Here is a 25237-nt window from a genome sequence, read left to right as displayed (position 1 = left end):
TTGGCACTGCAGCGCTGTAGCCCCGGCACAGAAAGCTGTACGCCTCTCATTGGAGTGTGTTTTGTTTGTTTTTAAAAGCGCTACAACTGCGCAGTTTCTGCGCACTAAGTGGCTTGGCAGCGTGTAACTCTCAGGAGTTACAGTGCGGAAAGCTGCTTTACTGTGCAGAAACTTGCTACTGTAGACAGGGCCTCAGAGAGGAGGTTTTCTTGTCCGTGGAAAACTTTAATGTTGACCTTGCTTGCTAAACGCTCAAGCTGTAGGGGATTGGCATTTGGGCACCATGTCTTCAGAACAGGTTATAGACTGTAGAATAAGTTGTGGTGGTTGGTTTTTTTTTTTTTTTTTTTTTTTTAAAGCTGCATTCAGTGAAGTGCATTATTTGAACCAGCCAATTAAAGCTTAGAAAATGATTGTGATCAATCTACTGTGCTTTAATTTCTACCCCACCACACCTTGTTGACAATCCTCTGTAGTTCTCACCATCTCCACTGTACAACAGGGTTCATTAGGAAAGTGGCTGCCAAACTTGGCTAGATGCGAAAAGATTAACATGAAAAACTTGGTTAGAGCAGATGTCATCTGTAGTATGATTTGTTTTACCTCTTAAACATTCCATGTAATGAAAAAGGCCTATCTTGTCCACAAGACTGACTAACTTTTTTTTTTTTTTGCACTCCTATAGCACTTCTTATCTGAAGGGTTACTAAGGCATTATCCTGACTGTCTTTTTTTTTTTTTTTTTTTTAAGTAATTTTATTATTGTAGAAGAGGCAATATTGACAACTCCTGTCCACAGATACGGCATCACTTCTGGCTTTCACACATCATTCAACCAATGCCTCAAATTTTGTTTGAGAACCTTGCGTAGATAGGACAAGAAAATTTATTTTTCTTTTCCCACTGAGTTGTTGCCTTCTCTTCTAAAACTGCCATTACAGGCATCAATTTTGACAGCATATTTCTATTAGAAACTGAAGGGAGGTGAGCTATTTGGTTCACATAGGTCTTTGAACAGCCTTCTGCTCACTAATGGCATAGTCTGAATTTGAACCATTGAGCGAGAGCTGAAAGAGTTCATAGTCCACCAGGAATCTTTCAGAACCATCCAGACTTCTGAATTCTTCTCTTGTTAATAGCGTGAGGTGGCTTGATGAAGTGGTAATAGCTTCCCAGGAACTGGAAGTCAGGACTCCTAAGTGATTTTTTTTTTTTTTTCCTCCCCTCTCTGATATATTGTGTGACTGTGGGCAAGGAACATAGCCTCTTTCACCTCCGTTTCCCCTTTAGTAAAATGGTGATACTTGCCCATGTTTTGTAACTAGGTTTGAGAGCAGGGATGAAAGGAGCTGTTCATTATTAATGAACAAGTATTAATGTTATAAAAATAATAAGATTGTGGGTTAAGTGCTATTGAAAGCTGCACTGCTGATGGGACAGCAATTCAGAGCCTGAAGGCACAGTAGTTCCAATTGGTATGGCATCCTGGTGGATTAGTGTTTACATGAAACAGTGGTTACTCTTGGATACTGTATTCAATTTTTAGCTTGCGCAAAGCAAGCATATTAGCTTTTAGAGAGTAATCCACTTCTTATCTCCGGTATGAGTTTAGGGAACGGGATTTATCTTCCAGTCTCCTCTTTAAGGTCTGAGAACGGTGAAGTATTAACTCCTGCTGTTTTAAGCATTCCCCAGGTGGGTTGGATGATGACCCAGCAACCTTGTGAATTCTATAATGTACTCTTAATTTATAAAAACCTATATCTTGTATTAATGAAAAGTGGACAAACACACTGTCCTCCTTTCTCAGTGTAAAGTAGCTTTTTGCAAAGTAAGGGAAGTTCCTGTGAAAATAATTTTACTTTCATGGGAAATTTCATATGTCATTTACATGATGCTCTTTCTCCTCATTGTAACTGTTGTAAAAGAAAACTAAAAGTAGGATAGTTTGAATTACACAAGCATTGTGCACAAGTCAATCTTTGAAAGCAATTTTTAGTAAACTTTAGAGTTCTTATTTTTGATACACCTGATACAAACCACTAATCAATATGGTTCACATTAAGGATTGCAAATCTTTGCTATGTGTTTACAGTAGAAATTTATTTGCTTCTTCCTTGACTTTTCAAGCCTTAACAGGTTTTTATACAATTAAGGCAAGTACTGATTTGCAACCCAGTTCTTCTGGTCACTCCTCTTGCATTGGAATATTTCAGGGCTGGTTTACACTGGGAATTTCAATTGGCATAACTGCATTTTGGGGCATGAAAAATCCAAATCCTTGAGAGAGATCGCTATGCTGACCTAATCCCTGGTGTAGACTGGGCTAGGTCGACGGAAGAATTTTTCTGTTGACCTAGCTACTGCCTCTCAAGGAGTGGATTACCTACACGGATGGGAGAACCCCTCCCATTGATATAGGTAGTATCTACTACACTGAAGTGCTACAGCAGTGTCGCTGCAGCAGTTTAAGTGTAGATGTGCCTTCAGTATAATATTTGTAACCAAACTAAATATAGAGATGGAATGGGAATCTGACTGTTTCTGAAGAGGATTGATAGGATTGCAGCCAGTTTTGTGTGTAGGTAGTTAAATAGTGTCACTGGACTAGTTTAGACTAGCATAATTTAATCTGTATGTTCAGATGGAATTGAGGTGTGGTAAAATGTTTCAGGACACATGCAGAAAAGATTTCATAGGAATGGAAGTTGTTGGTGAGATGTAAACAAATACCTGAGGGAGGTAATAGTGTTGCCGATTCATGAGCAAGGGGGTGTGATAGCTATCTTACTCTCAAGCATTAGAATGATCATGTGCAGGGTTTGTCAGAAACTTCTCTCATGCAGAATCTGAAGAGGTTTTGATTCCATTGTTTCTTCATGTGAGCAGTGGGTGGATGGGTGAAGTCACGCACGAAGTAAAAATGCTGTTGCTCTCTGGGAGGGCAAAAATGTTGGATTGTTTATCTAGCCACTCAGGTGGCGATCATAGAATCCTAGAAATGTAGCACTGGAAGAGTCCTTGATAGGTCAACTAGTCCAGTCCTCTTCAGTGAGGCAGGACTAATTACACTGCTCTACAGTCAAAATGCTTCTGAAATAAATGTAGTCAAACTTTACTAATTCGGGGTCACAGAATGAAAATGATGCTTAAAATTGTTGATTGGCTCTAGTTTTCAAGATATGCTATTGGGTCAGTATATACGACCCTTGACTTGGGAATGGCAGAGGATAAGTGAGTTATAAAGGGAAGGGATCTCAATTTAAACCAGAAATGACTAAAATACATCTTTGACTGGATCGATTAATAAATCTATGACTGGGTTTGGACAGTACTTGCTTTTTAGGCAAAACAATGAATGATGCGATCTGAAGCTGGTATTGCATCATACATGGTATGAATTGCATCTTCTTATTCCTAGAAGTCATGGATGATGCAATCATAACGAAGCTTACATCACTCAGCTGAACAAATTGCCCTATATCAGCTCTAGAAATCATACAGTGTCGTGCTCTCTTATTTGTCAGTGTTTGATTTTGCAAAGGGACACATTTCTGTTTAGCCAAAGTGAGCAGAGATGCCTCGTACTTGTGTGAACAGTGCAGATAACTTCGGCTATGTTTGTGGTGAAGTGACTTTTGCATCGCAAAAGCGCAGTATAACCACTATGGTTAAGAAAGCCTATCACCTTTATTTTGGCTGCAAAATTGGAGATCGGGACAAGAGGTGGGCCCCACACATATGCTGCAACACTTGTGCACCAAATCTTCGCCAGTGGTTGAACAGGAAAAGGAAATCTATGCCTTTTGCAGTGCCAATGATTTGGAGAGAGCCAACAGATCATACCGGCAATTGTTACTTCTGCATGGTGCCTCCAGTTGGGAAAGGTGTGTCAAAGAAGAAAAAGTGGACAGTGCATTATCCAAACATTCCATCAGCTATACGCCCAGTACCCCACGGAGAAGGACTGCCAGTTCCTGATGCACCAGAATCATTCTCACTTGAGTCAGATGAGGAAGAGGATGGAACTTCTGGTCCTGAACCATCAATGTCACAGGACCCACATTTTCTCCCATCCTCCTCCTCTGAACCACACCTCATAACACAAGGTGAACTGAATGACCTTGTCAGGGATTTGGAACTACCCAAGAGCAAGGCAGAGCTGTTGGGCTCCAGACTACAGCAGTGGAATCTCCTGGCAGGTGATGTTAGGGTTTCCATGTTCCATGACCGTCAAAAGGATCTTGTCCCATTCTTCTTCATGGAAGGTGATCTTGTAGCCTGCAACAACATCGATGGTGTGATGGCAGCCCTCAACATCGTTCACGATCCAGATGAGTGGAGACTGTTCATTGATTCATTGAAGACTAGTCTTAAAGCTGTTTTTTACTGCATAATGGCAATGTTTTGCTATCAATTCCAGTTGGTCATGCAGCCCATATGAAGGAAACCTATGACAACATGAAACAACTTGTGAGGTGCATAAACATCAGTGGCAGCTTTGTGGCGATTTGAAGGTTGTTGCTCTCTTGCTTGGTCTGCAGACTGGATACACAAAGTACTGCTGTTTGCTCTGCGAATGGGATAGTCGTGCAAGAAATTCCCACTACATCAAGAAAGATTGGCCACTCTGACAGTCATTGGAGCCTGGGAGGAAAAGTGTTCCGCATCCACCACTTGTTGAATCAAGGAAGATTTTGTTACCACCCTTACACATCAAGCTGGGTCTGATGAAGAACTTTGTCAAGGCCATTGACAAAACACAAGCAGCTTTCAAGTACCTCCGTGGAAAATTTCCAAGGTTAAGTGAAGCTAAGATAAAGGAAGGTGTCTTTGTCGCTCCTCAGACTCGTGAACTTCTTCGAGATGATGCATTTGACCATGCACTGCGTGGCAAGGAAAAGACAGCATGGAAAGCCTTCCAGTTAGTGGCAATAAATTTTCTCGGAAACAACAAGGCAGACAACTACAGGTTGGTGGAAAACCTCCTCAAGGCATACAAAAGCCTTGTTTGCAACATGTCACTAAAGATACATTTTTTTTGCACTCTCATCTAATTTTTTTTCCACCGAACTGCGGAGCAGTGAGCGACAAGCACGGTGAGCGATTTCAGCTGGACATTGCAGCAATGGAGAAACACTATCAGGGCAAATGGGGAGCCATCAGTGCTTGCAGACTATTGCTGGACAGTGACAAGAGATGCTCCATTTAATGAATACAAGAGACAAGCCAAGAAGCGCCGAGTAGACACTGAATAGGACTAAACTATGTACATAATAGTCTTTTGCCTTTTGTTTCATAATAAATTTTAAAGTGTTACATAAACAGGACAGGTGAAATATTATCATGTAAAGCAACCATAAACACATGAAAAGACCTAGGTTTACAATTTATGATTAAAACTCTACTATCTACACAATATACATAGACATAAAATGTAAAAACTTAAATATCTTAGAAACAGTAGCCAGTCAGTTGTTTTAATTGTCATATTTGAATTCAGCACATCAAAATACATAATAAATAGCACATGTTATCTCTGAAGCAGACAACTTCTCAAAAATTGTAGACCAGTGTTATTATCTAGACCGTCCCTACCATAATGGTAGAGGGAGCCTCTGATTCATCAGCAGCAGACCTCTTGAGCACATCTGACAGATTTTGAAACTACATTGCATGAATCACTGTAATATTTAAAAGTGGGAGTATAGTCATAGTCATGCTGGTGTGACATGCTGGCACATGAACACTCAATTCTTGATGAAAGTTGGCAGTTAGCCTGTTATGGGACAGCGTCTACAACATTCCACAAAATGTCCTTCAAGAAGTTTGCTACTGACCTGTCTCCTACATAATAGACAAACTTCATCCCAGTTGAACTTTACAGGCTTCAGTGGAGTTACACTAGGGATGAAATTCATTCACATTTTGAAAAGGTCCGTCCCTCTTTAGACGGATTGCTTTGTTTAGTTTCCCTTTCTGTCACTGCTTTTCTTGTGACAGCAGTGAGTAGCTGAATACAGGAGTGTGTGAAGGGACACCGATATTGGCTGGTGTGGGCGGAATGGTGGCTTTAGTACCTACATTTCCCCCCTTATTCTGTTTGTCTGTTTAAACTGCTGTTTAAAATGGGGATTTGAGCAATGCAAGACAGATGGGGAATTTAACTGCTGTATTCATGCAAATATTAAGACAAAGTTATTTATAACCTGCTCAATCTGCAGTGATGGAAATGCATTTGCAGTTAAGCACACACATACACCTTCCACTTAATTTTCAAAATTTCCAACTTTTAAGATTTGAGAGCTCAGTTAATATTCTGTGTAGTTCAGTTATGGAGTAACAGTACAATATTATTCTGTTCAGCTTCTGAAATGGATGCCATAATGTCATGCATTTCTTCATTTTGATTCCTATAACACAAAAGCCCACAAAGCTTTGTGGAGATTTTTAAAGGCATAAATTGAATTTAAGTGCCCAAATCCTATTGAATTTAAAAGGAATTTGAGTGTCTAACTCTCCACTGGCTCCTTTGAAGACTCCAACCTAAAAATGTATACAAAATTGTATGATAGAATAAAACACCCTGGTCAGCCATACTTCTCACAAAATCCACCTGGAATTTTAAAAACTGAGCAAGTTAATGATCCATGCATCCTCAGGCCCTCATCCTTCCCAGAAATCAGATGGGCTTTGCAGCATGCCCTTAAAATCAGTGGATTAGGTCTGGTTCAGATGGAGAGGGAATTCTGTAGTTGAGGAGTCCTCACGGAGAATGCCTGCCAGCAGCCACTTCTCTGGTCTTAAGTATCAGAGGGGTAGCCGTGTTAGTCTGAATCTGTAAAAAGCAACAGGGTCCTGTGGCACCTTTAAGACAAAGGGTATGTCTCTACACTACGGGATTAATCAAATTTATATAATTTGAATTTTGGAAACAGATTGTATAAAGTCAAATGTATGCGGCCACACTAAGCACATAAATTCGGTGGTGTGTGTCCATGTACCGGGGCTAGCGTCGATTTTCTGCAGCACTGCACTGTGGGTAGCTATCCCATAGTTCCCGCAGTCTCCACCGCCCATTGGAATTCTGGGTTGAGATCCCAAAGCCTGATGGGGCCAAAAACATTGTTGCGAGTGGTTCTGGGTATATCCTCCCCGCTTTCCAGGGAAACAACGGCAGACAACCGTTTTGCACCTTTTTCCTGGGTGAATAGTGCAGACGCCATACCACGGCAAGCATGGAGCCCTCTCAGCTCAAGACAGCAGTCATGAACATTGTAAACACCTCGCGCGTTATCGTGCAGTTTATGCTGAACCAGAACTTGCAAAACCAGGGGTGAGGAGTAGGCTACGGTAGCGCGGCAGCGAGAATGAGGAGGATATGGACATGGAATTCTATCAAACCGCGGGACCAGGTGCTTTGGAGATCATGCTGTTAATGGGGCAGGTTATAGCCATGGAACGCCGATTCTGGGCCCAGGAAACAAGCACAGACTGGTGGGACCGCATAGTGTTGTAGGCGTTGGACGATTCCCAGTGGCTGCGAAAGTTTCGTATGCGTAAGGGCACTTTCATGGAACTTTGTGACTTGCTTTCCCCTGCCCTGAAGCGCCAGAATACCAAGATGAGAGCAGCCCTCACAGTTGAGAAGCGAGTGGCGATAGCCCTGTGGAAGCTTGCAACGCCAGACAGCTACCGGTCAGTCGGGAATCAATTTGGAGTGGCAAATCTACTGTAGGGGCTGCTGTGATGCAAGTAGCCAAAGCAATCACTGAGGTGCTGCTACGAAAGGTAGTGACTCTGGGAAATGTGCAGGTCATAGTGGATGGCTTTGCTGCAATGGGATTCCCTAACTGTGGTGGGGCGATAGATGGAACCCATATCCCTATCTTGGCACCGGAGCACCAGGGTAGCCAGTACATAAACCGCAAGGGGTACTTTTCAATGGTGCTGCAAGCACTTGTGGATCACAAGGGACGTTTCACCAACATCAATGCGGGCTGGCCGGGAAGGGTTCATGACGCTCGCGTCTTCAGGAACACTAATCTGTTTAAATGGCTGCAGCAAGGGATTTACTTCCCAGACCAGAAAATAACCGTTGGGGATGTTATCCTTGGGGACCCAGCCTACCCCTTAATGCTATGGCTCATGAAGCCATACACAGGCAGCCTGGACAGGAGTCAGGAGCTGTTCAGCTACAGGCTGAGCAAGTGCAGAATGGTGGTAGAATGTGCATCTGGATATTTAAAAGGTCGCTGGCGCACGTTATTGACTCGCTCAGACCTCAGCCAAATCAATCTCCCCATTGTTATTTCTGCTTGCTGTGTGCTCCACAATCTCTGTGAGAGTAAGGGGGAGACCTTTATGGCGGGGTGGAAGGCTGAGGTAAATCACCTGGCCGCTGATTACGCACAGCCAGACACCAGGGCGATTAGAAGAGCACACCAGGAAGCGCTGCGCGTCAGAGAAGCTTTGAAAACCAGTTTCATGACTGGCCAGCCTACAGTGTGAAGTTTTTTTGTTTCTCCTTCATGAAAACCCGCCCCCTTTATTGACTCATTCTCTGTAAGGAACCCACCCTCCCCCTTCCCCCAGCTTGCTTTCAAAAGAAATAGTCACTATCATTTAAAAATCATGTATTCTTTATTAATTGATTATAAACATAGGGAGAGAACCGACAAGGTAATCTGGGTGAGATTTGGGAGGAGGATAGGAGGGAAGTAAAAGGCCACTGAAAAAATCCAATATAATGACAGCCTTTTGGTTGGGCTGTCCACTGGGGTGGAGTGGGAGGGTGCACGGAGCCTTTCCCCCCCTTCCCCCCGTGTTCTTACACATCTGGGTGAGGAGGATATGGAACATCGTGAGGGGGGAGGGAGGTTATGCAGCAGCAGTCTGTTATCCTGCTGCTGTTCCTGAAACTCCACCAGAGGCCGGAGCATGTCCGTTTGATCACGCAGCAGCCCCAGCGATGCAGCCTGCCACCTCTCATCTCGAGCGTCCCTCATGACCTCACGTTCATTGGCATCTTTCCTAAATTTAGATACCGTGTCCTTCCACTCATTCAGATGAGCTCTTTCATTGCGGGTGCATTCCATTATTTCCGTGAACATCTTGTCTCACGTCCTTTCTCCGCCGCCTTATCTGAGAGAGCCTTTGGGACGGAGGAGGGAGGCTTGAAAAATTTGCAGCTGCTGGAGGGAGGGTTGAAAAAAAGGAGAGAAGTTTTTAAAATGATACATTTTTACAGAACAATGCTTATACTCTTTCATAGTGAACAACACTATTCACATTACATAGCACATGTGCTTTCAGTACAAGGTCGCATTTTCCATCTTAATATTGAGTGCCTGTGGCTTTGGTGTTAGAGATCACAGACCTAGGTCCGGGCAACAGAATTCAGCTTGCATGCGGCCATGGTAAGCCATTGTCTTTCGACTTCTGTGTCCTCCTTTCCCACATACCAAGCAAAGCCCGTTGACTGCTGTGGTTTTCCTGTTAACCTTCAGCAGCAGAAAACAAACTAACCCCCCCATCCAATTCTCTGGGATGATCGCTTTATCCCTCCCCCCCACCGCGTGGATGGTATCAGGGAAGATCCTTGCAGAAACCAAACTAACCCCCCCCGCCCCCTTCTCCCGCCATGAAGTAAGATCCCTGCTAGCCAAGCGCGAGAAGCTCAGGGCCAATTCCTTTCTTCCTCCTCCTCCCGCCCCCCCTCCCCGCACTTGGCTAATTGCAGGGAAGGATTTCTTTTCAGCCACAGGCAAACAGCCCAGTAGGAACGGCTACCTCTGTCCCCTTAATTAAATTCCCATATTTCAACCAGGTTACCATGAGAGATATCACTCTCCTGAGGATTACACAGCGAGATAAAGAACGGATGTTGCTTGAATGCCAGCAAACACCGGGACCATACGCTGCCAGGCTTTGTAATGCAACGATACCAGATTACTTGCTGCAAGCATGGCGTGGTCAAGTGTTCTACCATGGAGGACGGAATAAGGCTGCACTGCCCAGAAACCTTGTGGCAAAGCTTTTGGAGTATCTCCAGGAGAGCTTCATGGAGATGACCCTGGAGGATTTCCGCTCCATCCCCAGACATGTTAACAGACTTTTCCAGTAGCTGTACTGGCCCCGAATGCATCCCAAGTCCTCAGGGCAAAGTAATCCTTAAACGCTTGTTTTAAAAGCAAGTTTTACATTTTAAAAGATTAAACTCACCTGAGGTCCCTTTCATGGGGTCATGGTCTTGGATATTAGGTTGGGAGGGTACTTCAGTCAGGCTGAGAAAAAGATCCTGGCTGTTGGGGAGAACGGAGTGCTGGGTGCTCTCCGCAAGCTCGTCGTCGTCGTTGTCCTCCTCTTCCCCGTCCGCAGAATCCTCAGGTGTAGCTGATGAGATTATCCCCGCCTCGGAATCCACGGTCAGAGGTGGGGTAGAGGTGGCGGCCCCCGCTAGAACTGCATGCAGGTCGGCGTAGAAGCGGCATGTCCGTGGCTCTGACCCGGAGCGACCGTTTGCCTCCTTTTGTTTTTTGATAGGCTTGTCTGAGCTCCTTGACTTTCACGCGGCACTGATCTGAGTCCCTATTGTGGCCTCTCTCCATCATGCCCTTGGAGATTTTTTCAAAAGTTTTGGCATTTCGTCTTTTCAAACGAAGTTCTGCTAGCACTGAATTCTCTCCCCATATAGCGATCAGATCCAGTACCTCCCGTACAGTCCATGCTGGTGCTTTTTTTTCGATTATCGGCCTGCATTGTTACCTGTGCTGATGAGCTGAGCTATCTGTGGTCACCTGTGCTCTCCACGCTGGGCAAACAGGAAATGAAATTCAAATGTTCGCGGGGCTTTTCCTGTCTACCTGGCCAGTGCATCTGAGTTCAGTTTGCTGTCCAGAGCGGTCACTGGTGCACTGTGGGACAGCTCCCGGAGTCCAATACCATTGAATTGCGGCCATACTAACCCTAATTCGAAATGACAATATCGATTTTGGCACTACTCCGCTCATCGGGGTGGAGTACAGAAATCGATTTAAAGAGCCCTTTATTTCGAAATAAATGGCTTCGTTGTGTGGACGGGTGCAGGGTTAATTCGATTTAACGCTGCTAAATCCGAATTAAAGTCATAGTGTAGACCAGGCCTAACAGAAGTATTGGGAGCATAAGCTTTCGTGGGTAAGAACCTCACTTCTTCAGATGCAAGACTTCTTACCCACGAAAGCTTATGCTCCCAATACTTCTGTTAGTCTTAAAGGTGCCACAGGACCCTCTGTTGCTTCTCTGGTCTTGTGTACATTGTGTATTTTTTGCACTTGTGTAACTAACACTGTAACAAATTCCTAACGTATGTGTTCAGCACAGATGTGGTTTTCCTCTGTTTCAAATCAGGATAATTCACCGTGGTGTAAATTACTTTTGGGACATAGGTTGTGGTTTGGGGATTTCCTAATGCTACCAACATCAGAGGAAACACCATCCAAAAATCAAGCAGAAAAGCATGTGCATTTATTCCCTCAAGATAATGCTCTTTTATCACAGATAAGGATAGTTTTGCCTGAGGGGTATGTCTACACTTGCAGAGTTTTTGCGCTGTAAGTTTCACTGGTGATAGGGAACCAGACTTCCTCAGGCGTCAGTGTTTGTTTAGAGCGGAAGCAGCACTTCCATCCCCGATGAGAGCAGCGCTCTAGGGCAGCTATCCCACAGTGCAGCTCTCCATTTGACGATGGGTCTAGTGGGAAGGGCAGGGGGTGATTGCGGGTCCCTGTACAGCTTCCTCTCCCCAAACACTGATCAGCTGCAGTAGCTCAGCATTGCTCCAAGCAGGGGATCGTTTGCTCAGTGGAGCAGGCATTGTCACCTGGCCAGATAAGTGAGAACTTGCCAAGAAAACAGGAAGGGTTGTTTCAAAGTTCCCAGGGCTTTACAGGGGTGGATGTCTGTTTACGTGGCATCAGAGCAGTGGAGCTGCTGGCCAGAGTGGTCACCTAGGCACTGTGGGATATCCTCAGGAGGCTAAAAGCTGTGTAAACAGGAAGAATGTGTCTTCACTTGCACATCACCGCAAAAGCATCACCAGTAAGAGCTGTATGCCTGTACGTCTGGTGAAGGTGGTTTTCTTTTTGCGGTGAAACTTCTGAGTTTCACCGCAAAAAGTTATTGACAAGTGTAGACGCTCGCACAGTTTTTGTACAAAAAAGGGACTTTCCGCTTTAAATGGCAAGTGTAGACGTGCCCTTACAAGCTTACAGAGGCACACCCCTAAGTGACACAAGTTTTGCCAACATAAGTACTAGTGTAGAATGGCCATAATCTGAGCAACTTCTCCCACAAAATACCTAGAGCTTTTCCTCACAATGGTAGAGACTTGAATTAGCAACTAAGGGATCTGCTGAGCAATATTTTTCAGATCTAGTAGTGAAGACAAAACCTCTTGGTTTTTTTCCCCCCTAATAGCTATGGCATAAACTTTTTTTTTAAGTAAATAAAAGGGAAAATCAAACCCTTGCTGCAGTCTGATTCCTTAATTCCTAATGAATCATTAGGCCATCTTTTTATTATAAATCAAAATCCCCTTGTTTAAAAGGGATGCTTTAATTTTGCATGCTCTGTAGATCAGCCACAAACACAATTCTGCCGTACAACAAATGTATTGTTCTCTGTTTCTTTTCTTAGGCCTTGTCTACACTGCCACTTACAGGGCTGAAACTTTCTTCGCTCAGGGATGTGAAAAAACACCCCCCACAGCAGTGCAAGTTTCAGTGCTGTAAAGTGGCAGTGTAGATAGTGCTACAGCGCTGCGAGTCATTCCCCTCACGGAGGTGGTTTTATTACAGAGCTGGGAAAACTCTCTCCCAGTGCTGGACCCGCGACTACATAGCCAAGTTAAAGCGCTGCCACGGCAGCGCTTTAACATCAGCTGTGTAGACATATCCTTAATGTTTTCCAGTTTTCACTTTCAGAAGTAAGGTCTAGGCTGTTGTGAATAAGGTTCTATTGACTTAAATATACATTATCATCTGCTTAAAAAATGTTGAGCTCACCGCAGCACGGCTTGCAGAATTCTGCATTTTTTATTAATAGATCTTTGTTGGTGCTCACAGTGTGAAATCCACATAACTCTTCTGAGTTCATCACTTCCCCCGCCTCCCCCCCCACTTTATGGCAGTGAATTCTCAGTACCAACTTTCTTTTGGCAAAACTTGTATTGGCTTACACCAAAAGTCATTGTTGTAAGCAGTAAGGGGGGGGGGGGGAGTTTATTGTTGAGCTAAGAACCAGAAAATAGAAGCCTTGTAAAGCTCATCCGCTTTCAACAGTTTTGTGTTGAGAGAACAGTATAGACCTGCTGAGAACACGTTTTTCCCAAACCACAAAATCTGTCATTAATGAAACTATTTTTAAACCATTTAAGAACGACAAGCAAAATATTTAAATTTAATATGTCGCCAATATATTTTTAATAGATTATGATCACCTGTTTGCCTGGGTTGTTTTCAGGGTCTGTAATTTGAAGTTTAATAGGACTATGTATAGCTTAAAACTTCTGCTTAGTGTCCTTCACTCCCTCTCTTCATTCTTTTAAATCTAATTAAAAGGCCTGCATTCGGGAAACCAGTAACTTCTGTCTTACTCCAAAGTACAAGTTTCAATCTACTATTTGAATTTGATGAATCTTCTTATACCTGTGCTAACTGATTCTTTTCCTTTAGAACAGATAGTAATTTCATTTTGTTTTGCATTTAAAAAAATCTGAGTCAGCATTCTTCCTTTTGTGGTTAGGTTCTAAAATGCCTGTTGTCAAATATCAATAGGTGGGTGAGTGGAAACCCTGAAACGAAAGCCTTTTGTTTCCATTTATGAAAACTGCACGAACAGTTGTTTGTAATGTTTTATAAACTCCTATGGGAGAAAGGGGGGAATATATAGATATAAAAATAAATAAAATCTGAAGGGTAAATGGGACTAATGCGAAGTGGCACTCCATTTTAAAAAGACTATATATAGAGATTTAACCATATATGAAAAATCTCATTCTGAACTAGTGCCCTGCCCCAAGGTTAGTTCTGGTCTCTGGAACTGTGCTCTCTAGCATTGCTACAAATTAAATCACCAGGTGCCAGTAGTATTTAAAGCTAATGAAGCTCTATTACACATAGTCAGAAGTGCCTGAATTAACCTGCTTTTCAGCAAGTGTTTTCTGACCTCTCAATCCCACTGGATGACTGAAGAGTTCAGCCCTGCCTGTGTGGGAATTTAACACTGCTTAAGAGTGACTAGCAAGTTTTAGCCACATTATTCACTGTTTAAATTTTACTGCAAATCCATGTTAAAGGGCATGGGGACCTCCTTGAGCACAGTGCTGGCTAACTTACGTTCCCTCTATGCAACAATTACAGTATAGTCAGGAGAGCAGGTTACTGCATTGTTCTAGTCCAGAGGTGGCCAACCTGAGCTTGAGAAGGAGCCAGAATTTACCAGTGTACATTGCCAAAGAGCCACAGTAATACGTCAGCAGCCCCCCATAAGATTCTCCCCCGCCACTCCCAGTGCCTCCCACCCACCAGCAGTGCCACTGATGAGCACCTCCCCACACCTCCGAATCAGCTGTCTCTTGGCATGCAGGAGGCTCGAAGGAGTAGTGGGAGGAGTGAGGGCATGGCAGGCTCTGGGTGGAGTGGGGGCAGGGCCTGTGGCAGAGCCAGGTGTTGAGCAGTGAGCACCCCCAGCACATTGGAAAGTTGGCGCCTGTAGCTCCAGCCCCGGAGTCGGTGCCTATACAAGGAGCCGCCTATTAACTTCTGAAGAGCCGCATGTGGCTCCGGAGCCACAGGTTTGCCACCCCTGTTCTAGTCATCATGTCGATGGTACTGTAACTGCGTACCTTGATTTTGCATATGTCTAAGGCTTTTGCACAGCTTTAACCCAGTCCAAAGACCTTTTGTGTGATGGTAGTTACTCTTGAGGGATTTCTGTGCCCCCCAAAAATATTATGAGCACATTTTAAAATTCTGCAAATTTTGTCAATAAATAAATGTGGCACCAGCATGGCAGTGGGGAGCACAGGCTACTGGCTGCACTGAGGTGAAAGATCATACTGAAGCCCCCACCTCCCCCAGTACAGGGACTTGGCAGTGAGGCTGCACCTGACCCTGACAGAGTGCAAGGGCTGGGCCTGCCACAGAAACACCCCGGGGTGGGCAGGCTCAACACAATAGGATCCGAGTGTGGAGGGGCTCGTTGGGGGATTCCAGGTGCAGGGGCAATGGGACTGTGCAGGGTATCCAGGTGAAGGTGGTTGGGGCTTAGCGGGGGGGCGGGAGGGGGAGTCTGGGAGTGGGGAGAGTGGGGATTGATGGGATGAGGGGTCCAGATGTAGCTGGTTGGGGGGTCTGGGTGTGTGGGGGCTACTTGGGGGTCCAGGTGTAGGGGGGTCGGGCTTATCGGGATGAGGGTTGCATGGGCCTGCTTAACTGGGAGTCCTAGCTGCTGCCAAGGGGATGCCACATGCTGGGCTCCTGCTTCCTCCGCTTTCCTTCCACCTCTGCACGATTCCTCTATCCCCTTTTCTTTCCTATCTTCCCCCCGACATTACCCTCCTTCCTTCATTCCCTCTTCCACCCCCTCCTTCCTTCATTCCCTCTTTTTTTTCCCCTCCTCATCCAGCCCCACCATGGGCACTCACTGTTGCACAGATAACAGGAAGGCTCCCAACACACAGTAGGGGAGCACAACTGGCACTAGGACCCAGGAGACAACATTCAGCTGCAGAGTCAGCAGAGCTGAGACACAGCCTCCTTCAGATGGGCAGCTCTGTGCTTGCAGAAATGGGGGGATGGGGGACAGTGATATTTAACCTTGTGTGCCCCCATGCCTCACCTCAGTTTGACTATTCCCCACCCCAAAACTGCACCCATGGTCGTCTTTACTGCTCCTACGTGGCTTCCCTTTGCTTCCCTGCTATTTTCTGCAGGGAAGCACAGAAATTTGGGGGGAGGGCATTTTCCGCTGGCGCGCAGTCCTGCAGAATTCCCCTAGGAGTAGATAGTTTTCTAAACAGGTCACCTAACCAGGTTGTACTTGTATGGGAGATAGGAGCATTGGTTCAGAATATGCTGCAAAAAATAATTACGATAAACATCTGTGAAAATTCTATTTTTTCCTTTAACAGTCTCACTGTTGTCACTGGTGTAGCTACAGTGTAAGTGGCCTTGGTAGAAGTTATAGCTTAGACTGGCCCCTGACATTTTAACTGTTGTTGTGTAACCACAGTCAGATCTGGTATAGACAACAGTGATTAAAATTCTGTAAGCTGCCTGTCTCCCCTCTATGCTAGCACTCCCACCATTGCTACTGCTTTTGGAGTGGCATCAGGGATGGTAAATGGGAAACTTTAAAGGCAAGGCGATGATGAATTGCTAGGCCATAATTTCCTTTGTTGCCACCATAGACAGAAGACTGTGCTGTAACCTTGTTAAGCTAAAATACTGTTTCAAAATATAGTTATAGAATTGTCTACTGTTCATCCTGTCAAGAAGGAGGCATGCCTCATGGTTGGATTTACTTTACAAAAATTAAGTAGGTTTAATTAACACATGTAGGGAAAAGAGAATCACTAATGCTCCCACCTGAGCTACTATCAGTTTAGTGGGATTTTTTTGTAAAATTCTGTAGTGTAGACATAGCCTTTGTCTGCACTCATTGTGGAGTTTGCCTTTACTATCATTTAAAGGTGGTGTTAGGCAGTATAGATTTTAAGGCCTTCACTGGGGCAAAAAAGTATATTTTAACTCATTAAACTAACCTGTGTTACAATCCTGGTGAAGGCCACGTAGTTTTAGTTTCAACTAATTTTAGCTAGGGAGATAACTAACACATTGGCTATCTTGCTGTAAAATTCTAGTGGTGAGAAGTCTTTCAATGCTCTAGTTAGGAGAGGTCAACCATAGATGTTGACATTGTCTACTTACATCAGAGTAAAAATTTCCTGTGCCTTGTCTTAACTAAGATTTTATAGCAAGATAGCTAATGCATGTTAGTTATAGTTTTAACCCATTTTAGCCGGTGAGATAACTGCCTCATCTTCACTAGAATTGTAACACAGATAAGATTAATTAACATGGGTTAAAAATACCCTTTTACCTAATGTAGACATAACCTAAACCCAGGTGAGGATGGTTGAGTGGAAGCCCTTGTTTGTATTAGAGTTTTAGCATGTTAGCTACCATTATCTAACAATACTTTTTTTTTTAATTAAAAATTACTTCGGTAGTTAGGAAATTAATCAAGTGTCTTCATTGCTTATGATGACTAACTCTTGTGCTATGTCCCAGACAAAGAATTCTAAGTTCAGTGCTCAAAAGCACTCTCTTCCAAAATAAAATCTCCATTGCTCATCAATTTATTTTGTTAAAGTAACTTCTTTTTATAGCAGTCGTCTCTGATGGGCATCTATTTGGTTTTGACTTTTTTTTACTCGTATGTATTCATCTCAGTGTTTTCTAAAAGCATGGCTTGGTTTTTCAAGCCAAAGTTTTCACACTGCAGAACATTTAAAACATATTGGAAATAAAATGTTTGCTTCTATGCGTTTATGGTTTGCCTTGTTCCTCCTATTCCTTCCGTCTGAACTGCACACCAACAAAGAGTTATTGGGATCTTGGAGCGTGTTTATGCTTCAATTAAAAACTCACAGCTTGCCCATGGCAGCTGACTTAGGATCGTAGGGCTAAGGCTAAGGGGCTGTTTAACTGCAGTTGTAGAGCGTTCCCTCTAAGCTGTGTGCCTGTGCAGACACACAGCACTCCAAGTGCAAGAATACTTGATTATTACAGCCACGCAGGTGTGCACATCCTCAGCGACAGTGGGAGGGCAGTGCTGTGGGGCGGGGCTGGAAAACAGCAGCTTGGGAGGGGGAAATCTAGCTGGAGGGAAACCGGGTGGCAGGGAGCCCCGGCACCCCAGCTCATGGGGAGGGAGCAGCAGTGGGGTACCTCTCCCCACAGCAGGTAGGCTCAGCACCAGGTGGGACCCCATCCCTGCCCCGGGACTCACGGGGCTGCTGCACAGCACCCTTCCCATCCTCCATCCCGGGCCGTGCTGTGTTGCCAGGATGGGGATGATCTTCTCTCCTGGGCCCCCCACCCCTTGAGAACAGAGGCTTGTAAATGGCTGCGAAGTGGCTGGGAGTTCAGGGCAGAAACAAAGGGTACGTGAGACAAGCAGCTGAGCTGCCCGGCTGTGCTTAGTGCAGCTGCAACCCGAAGTGAGTAGCACCAGCAACTTCTGGGTCTGCTTCAAAGCACCAGGCAGGCATGTGATTGATGCACACAAGGGAACTCGAATTGGAAAACCTGGGCTCAGGGGTACCGGGGCTGGGGAGAGAGTGGGCACTTCTCTGGGCACAAAGGCATGGGTCTGATTCTGGGCTACTGATGCTATTTGCACTCTGCAGAAGTGGAGGGAGGGCACTGAAAGAGGTAGGCTGATTTTTTTTTTAATTTATTTTATTTATTTTTAAAGCAAAATTTTAACAACTAGAGAGCCGAGCTATTAGAGGGGTCCAGCGTGGGGCTGCAAGGACTAGGGTTGCCTTGAGGGAACAATTTGATGCTGAAAGCCACTAGTAATGTTTGGTGCTGTGTACGGGAGAAGTGCAGTGGTTCCAACGTTAGTAGGAATCTGTGCTTGCTACGCTGACTTGCAGTGCCTGTTGCTTTCCTGGGCTAAGGTATCTTTTACTTAATGCAATAATAAAGAATGTTTTCAAAGCCAAAAATGCAATTTATTTAAAAGAAAATTCATTTATTGAAGAGACACACAACTGCTTGGGAAACAGGGCAGGGGGTGGAGTGGGGAACGGTTCAATCACAGATTTGCATATGTCCTGTTCTCATGCTCAGCCTTCCTGGCTGGAGTGCTGTGCAGTGAGTGCTGCACTTCAGGCTGGCTAAAATGCATGGTGATGGGGGTTGAGTGCAGTGGGTAAGGGTCATAGTTTGCAGGACTGGGTGGGGAAGCTACAGCTGTGGAAGCCAGCTGGTGGTGATAAGAACCCGGATGTTGGGGAAAGTGGGTTGGAGGTGACATGGGGGCACAAGGGAAAGAGTTTTGGGACAAGGGCTGCAGGGGAGGATGAGCACGGTGGTCCTCCGCCTGCCTGGCTACAAGCGCCTGGATCAAGTCCGCTTGGCGCTCCATAATGCTTATCAGCTGCTTCGTGCTTTGGTGCTGGCACTCTGCATTCTGCTGGTGGAACCTCCTTACCTCTCCCTCCACTCCTGCGCTTTTTGATTTTCATGAAGGGACTGCTGCATTACTTCATGCAGCATGTCGTCTTTGCTTCTATGTGGCCTCTTCCTAATTCTTTGGAGTCTTTCGGCTGGTGATAACACGTATGGCTCAGATCTCAAGGTTGCATCTGTAAAGGCAAAATGCAACGCTTAACAGAAGCAGCATTGTTAACACCAGACAGAGCAATGATTCGCCCGTACTTAAAGACTAGCACAGTCTACACAATAGCAGAATTTGCCCATCCCAAAGCGAGCATGCACAACCCACAGGAACCCCAAAATGATGAGTAAACACAGGGTCGATGGGAACTGATTTGTTTCACTGCTGTACTGTCCTTTGGGGTTCTGTGCCTTGGGGAGAGCCAAGAGCTGAACACTGTCCCCACATTTTCCACAGGAGTTCGTCCTGGAAAATATCTCACTGCTGAGGGTGACCTGGGAAGCAAGGGAAGGGCTTCTGCTACAATGTGGCTTCTGCCCTGGCCCCTCTGCAGCTTGCCTGTGTGCAGCAATGGTCCCCCCGCCCCTCACGGCACAGTGGCGCAGACATGTTAGCCTTACTGGGACAAAGACCTCAGTGGCTCTCCCATGAAACCTGCGCAAGCACATTGCCCAAGTTCTGGATGAGACCTTTGAAGAGATCACTGAGGCCGATTACCACAATGTGAGAGAGCACATCAGTGTCCTATTATGCATCTAGGCATGCAGGCAGCCCTTACCCTCCTCGCCCCAAGAGCCCGCACCGAATAACTTCCTTCCCAAAATAAAATCCGCTTACCGGGCACGTCTTCTGGTGTTTGTCCTTCCCCAAGCACTGGCCACTGTGACTGGCTACCTTCCTCCTGGCTTGAGAACAGTTCCTGGTTGCATGCATTTAGGGATGCTGGGGTGTTTTACTCCTCCTGCCTTGTTGAACTGGGCTCTGAAGTGTCCATGGTGGTCGTCGGAGTGGAGGTGGGGTCACCCCCCAGTATTGCGTCCAGCTCTTTGTAGAAACGGCAGGTCGCGGGGGAAGCACCGGAGCAGTGGTTTGCCTTGCGGGCTTTGCGGTAGGCATTCCGCAGCTCCTTTACATTAACCCTGCACTGCAGTGCGTCCCGGTCATGGTCCCTTTCCATCATGTTCCTTGATATCTACCTGAAGGTATCGTAATTCCTGCAGCTGGAACTGGACTGCTTTCTCCCCCCAAACACTGATGAGGTCCAGTACTTCGCCATTGCTCCATACTGGGGATGCCTGGCATGGGGAGACATGGTCACCTGGAAAGATGCTCTGAGAGCACTCCACACCTTGCTGAGCAAGGGGATTTTCAAAATTCCCAGAGAATTTAAAGGGCGGGTCGGATGGTCACCTGAGGGCAGGTCAAAGTGATGACCAGAGTGGCTAGAATAGGCATTGTGGAACATTTCTGGAGGCCCATCAGAGCGCATTAACAGACCAGGGCATCCACACTAGTGCCGTGGCGCTCCAGCCAAGGCACACCAAGCATTATGCCTCTTGTGGAGGTGGATTACCAGGAGCGCTCCAGCCGCGGAGTCAGAGCGCTCTAAATGCCTTGCCAATGTGGACGCGTCGTAAGAGTGCATGGGGCTGCTTTAACGCCCTCTAACTTGCAAGTGTAGCCATGCCCTTAGCTGTGTTGACTTTGAACTGAGAGCTAGACATCCACAAGGAGAGGTCAGTGAGAGAGGCACAGATTTTAATTTGGAGAGAAGGGAGACAGATCTGGTGTAGAATTGTACATCTGAGAGTCACCAGCATAAAGATGGTAGTTTAATGTGTTTTGTAAATGAGATTATCAAAAGTTAAGGTGTAGAGGGAAAAGAGAGGGAGCTTTATGGAACTCCGAGAGAAAGTTGGAGGGGCTATGAGGCAGATCCTCTTAGGGAGCAATTGGAGTTTGTAGCATGGCCTTATTTGCTTACCAATGTAGCTGTTAGTTTATTTTTTTTAAAAGATTGAAAACATAAAAAAAAATTGACTCACTCCTGAAATGAGTATAAAAAATGAGAATTGGGGGCAGAGGAAGACTGCAATACTTCACACTCATATATAGGCCTCTTGAATTTGATGTAGCTGTGTAAAAAACAGAGGTCAAGGTTATTTTATTGTTGACAGGTTCTAGCAGTTTGTTAGCAAAATATTTATTAGAGAAACATTTTACTATAGATTTCAAGTTCTCTAGATTTAAAAAAATTGAATGTGGCTGTTTCTGGGATGTCGGTTCTGTTTTCCAGAGAGAGTCTGAAAAAGTGGAGTTGGTGAAAAGCAAAATGCTCCATCATGATCTAGCTCAGGCATGGCTCTTCAAAAAGCCACTAGAGGATGGTAACTTAGGTTACAGGCCCAAGAGTAACAACGTGTAAATCTTGTGCTCCTTGAGTACAAAGAAGTTTTGATTAATTCTGGGGTTCTCTGCATTTCCACAAATAGGTAACTGATTTCTTTAGGATTAAAAATATACCGTGCTTCACAAATTTGTTTTATCCTTGTATAGGGCCTATGCTAATCTTCTCTTTATGTCCCATCTGAAGAATATATGCTGCCAAAGCAAGCATTACGAGGTCTTGGATGGGTTTTTTGCCAGTTTTAACAGACATCTCCACTGTCTCATTGTCTATCCTATTGTGGTCTTGTAATTATATTATGATAGTGTTGTGATATCTGTGGTATCTCTATGATGTCACAAACAGGATTATGACTTCACTGCAGGATGAGGCTGATGGGAGAACTCACTGAAAAATGAAGTTTAAAAATAAATGGGAATTCAAAAAGTTACTGACATTAAATTGTCTTTTGTAGATAGGACTTGTTTGCATTTGTTGCAGTCTGAAATATGATGAAGAAATTACTGTGGAAACAAGATGTTTTTTAGGATTTCTTAAATTCAACTCTTTATTGACTGCTGTGCCAGTGTTGGTCAGAAATGGATGGTTAGATTATAGTACTGTACCAAACTGGTGATGGTAATTTTTTACGTTCTGCAGGAAAAGGGGCTCTTTCTTTTTGTTTTCTTTCTCCTTTAATATTAAATAGTAATTATTTCTAGAGAGTAAGGTGCAGACTCTAGAAATTTGGTCTCTGGGAATAATTACAATATTTATTAGTAATAGTTTTCACACACTGCTTTTTATCCATAGGTCCAAAGCAGTTTTGAAAGTGTAAGAATCTAATTATCCCTATTTTACAGCTGCTTTTTTTAACTTGTGAACCTGCTGAAGGAAGTTAGAAGTTGAAGACATGCAAACGGGACGAGCTTGTCTGTCTCTCTCCATAATTGCCATCATTTCCAGGGTGATCAAATAGCAAATTACACTGGCTGAACTGTAAAACTCTTCCCTATCTTGGATTAGCTGCATGAGGCCCAGGGCAGACCTTACCAGTGCTGTAAGTCTGCACATGCGCACAAACCACTTTATTTGAGCAAATTATTCCTACCCTAGTGGGATGGAGGAGAGAGTCCCTTTATTTATTTATTTTATTTAATACCTGGGAGCCACCAGGATGTTCTGATGATAAAAACCATATAAGTATCTAGCTGAATAGGTGTGTATATATAAAATCAGTTTTAAATTGTTGAGCTGTCAGCATCTAGTTTTCAGACCTGCATTTTCCCCCATTGGAATTCAAATTTGGTTATATGTATTTTTAGACAACAGCTCTTCAAACTCCAACATCTACTTTTGGGGAGGACAGATGTTTTATTTACTGTTACTTCTGCTTTGGAAGGTTAATGGATGGAGTTCTTTTGACTATTGACCCATAGATCTAATATCTTTTCTCTGAAAAGGTGACTTTTTCTTTTTTCTTTTCAGCTACTTGGCTCCTCCCCACCCTCTTCCCCAACTTCAGCCCTAGTGCATAACTGCTAGTTAGAGGCCCATATACCTAAATTGCAGTTGCTTGGTAGGAAAATGTGTGCACAACAAGGTCTGCTGTTTTAGAGGTATGTGAAGACCCTCTAGTTGCAATGAAGGGATGTAGTTCTGGACATTTCCCTCTCTTTTCCCTAACCTCTCCTAAACCATGTGCACTTAAGCTAGTGACATGTAGAATTTTTTTCAGGCTAATGACCTGAGAATCTACTGTGTGTTTTTTGTTTTTTTTTTTTTTTAGGATTGCTCCTTTCTTTTAAATAAATGGTAGAAATACAGAGTCTCTACCATAAACTGTGAAGCTGTTATGGCCTGCTAAATTAACTCTTGTATACTTCATTGAAAATTTACTGACTGTTGGCTTTTAAAAATGTACAGTTCTTGTTTTATATCCTATAAAGAGAACTGTAGCTATTCTATATTAAAATGTACCCAACTTTTTGTGTGTGTGTGTGTGTGTGTGTGTGTGTATATATATATACATACACACACACCACAACAGATGTATAAAGGATGTAAATGTTCTTCAGTTTTAACCTTTAGTGGCAAGGAATAGTCTTGTGGCTGAAGCACAGGTCTCGCAGGTTGGGAGGGGGAATGGAGTTCTAGTCCCAGCTTTTACCCAAGGTGTCTCAGTTGAAGTCATTTAACCCATCTAAGCCTCAGGCTTCCCCACTTGTAAAAATAAATTGGTTCTTGCCTCTCAGGATGTTGTGAAGCTTAATTCATTAATGTCTGTAAGGTGCTCTGAGATCTCTGATAGGAGGTGCTGTGGCAGCGTAAGGGATTTTTTATGTTCTTAGAAACTAGGATGTTTCAAGTGCAGGCTAATGTCTTGTCCTTAACAGGTCTTTGTTTTTGCTAAAATATTTTATTGGCTACTAAACAAGTGACTTTTGTACATAATGCGGAGGTATGTGTCGAGAAGGGGATCTTTCTGACTTTCCCATTCCAGCTAATGGGAGTTGGTCTATAGAGGGGAGGAAGCCCTTCCTTGTATATTGCAGCCTTGATATGTAATTGAAGGTAAAGAAACTTCAGCCCTAACTTTGATTGGATTGTGTGAGTTGGAATTGGCATTCTGGTTTTGTACATGGTTTTATGGTTTCTTTTTTTAGCTTAAAAATGAAACATAAGTGTGCACAAACAACTCTGCATTGAATGAGAGTTTATCTAATATTCTGCAAATTGTATTTTATGTGATTTACTGTGCAGTATCCTTTTAAGGGTGGGGGAGAGGATTTTTTAGGCATAAACTACCTGGGTTTTGCGGCTTTTTCAGGACTTGCTTTTGTCACAGAACTCTGCCGCCTTTTAGGTAGGTGTGTGTGTGTGTGTCTATATATATATAGATATAAAGAATGAGGAAGTGAAGCACTCAGAACGTGCAGTCATTTGATTAACACTGTGTGTACGACTAGTCCAGAGAGCTTTTTCCTCCCTTTCATTGGTCTTAAAATACAGTAACCACGCAGTAATATCCCAAGCACATTTGTGATGGTTATGGAGTTCCACAAGCAAAGGTAAGAATCTCTTCTCTTAGCATCTCCTCTTCGTATTCTTCTCCCACCTCCCCCACATCCAAAAATTGTTTGTGATCAGAAGTAAGCTTTCATTTTCAGATGCTATTCTGCAGAACTGGGTGTGGAAACATTGTGTAACATAATTTTCCCTTTTCATGAATGTTGCAGTTGGCTGCTCTGTGCGTTCTTAAAAAAGAAAAAGCTGCACAGTTTTGAACTGTATCTAAATAACCATTTTCTTCTGGCTGGTAAAGGAGTCAGGTAAAATATTTATAATTTCTCTTCACCCTTTAAAAGAAATGTAAGGTTTTTATAAGACTTTTTTAAAATGATCATGAGGGGAAGTGAGAGAAAATATTGCAGTGCATTCATAATACTTTTTACTAGATAGGCCAAACTCAGAACAGTTCTGTTAACGGTTAACTTATTTTAATGTAAAGTGCTGGTGAAAAGTGAGTCATTGACAGGCTTGTAGAATGAAGTCCTCTCACCTTGGGTCCTACATGACAGTAGCAGTGCAAGCTCCCCCATATTGTTCTCCTAC

General features: G+C 44.1%; 1 protein-coding gene and 1 non-coding gene across 4 annotated transcripts in view; one reads left to right on the top strand and one right to left on the bottom strand.

Moving 5' to 3' along the window:
- Nucleotides 1-25237, top strand: part of RC3H1 (ring finger and CCCH-type domains 1) — a 104186-nt gene that overhangs the window by 20615 nt on the left and 58334 nt on the right. The gene's annotated exons all lie outside the window — the stretch shown is intronic.
- Nucleotides 21750-21853, bottom strand: LOC117882315. The gene has a single exon (XR_004646974.1). It is a non-coding gene; the product is annotated as a U6 spliceosomal RNA (small nuclear RNA).

The sequence above is a fragment of the Trachemys scripta genome, chromosome 8 (genome assembly GCF_013100865.1).
Source record: "Trachemys scripta elegans isolate TJP31775 chromosome 8, CAS_Tse_1.0, whole genome shotgun sequence".
NCBI lineage: Eukaryota > Metazoa > Chordata > Testudines > Emydidae > Trachemys > Trachemys scripta.
The sequence above is the reverse complement of the archived record's forward strand: the minus strand, read 5'-3'. Positions and strand labels throughout refer to the sequence as shown.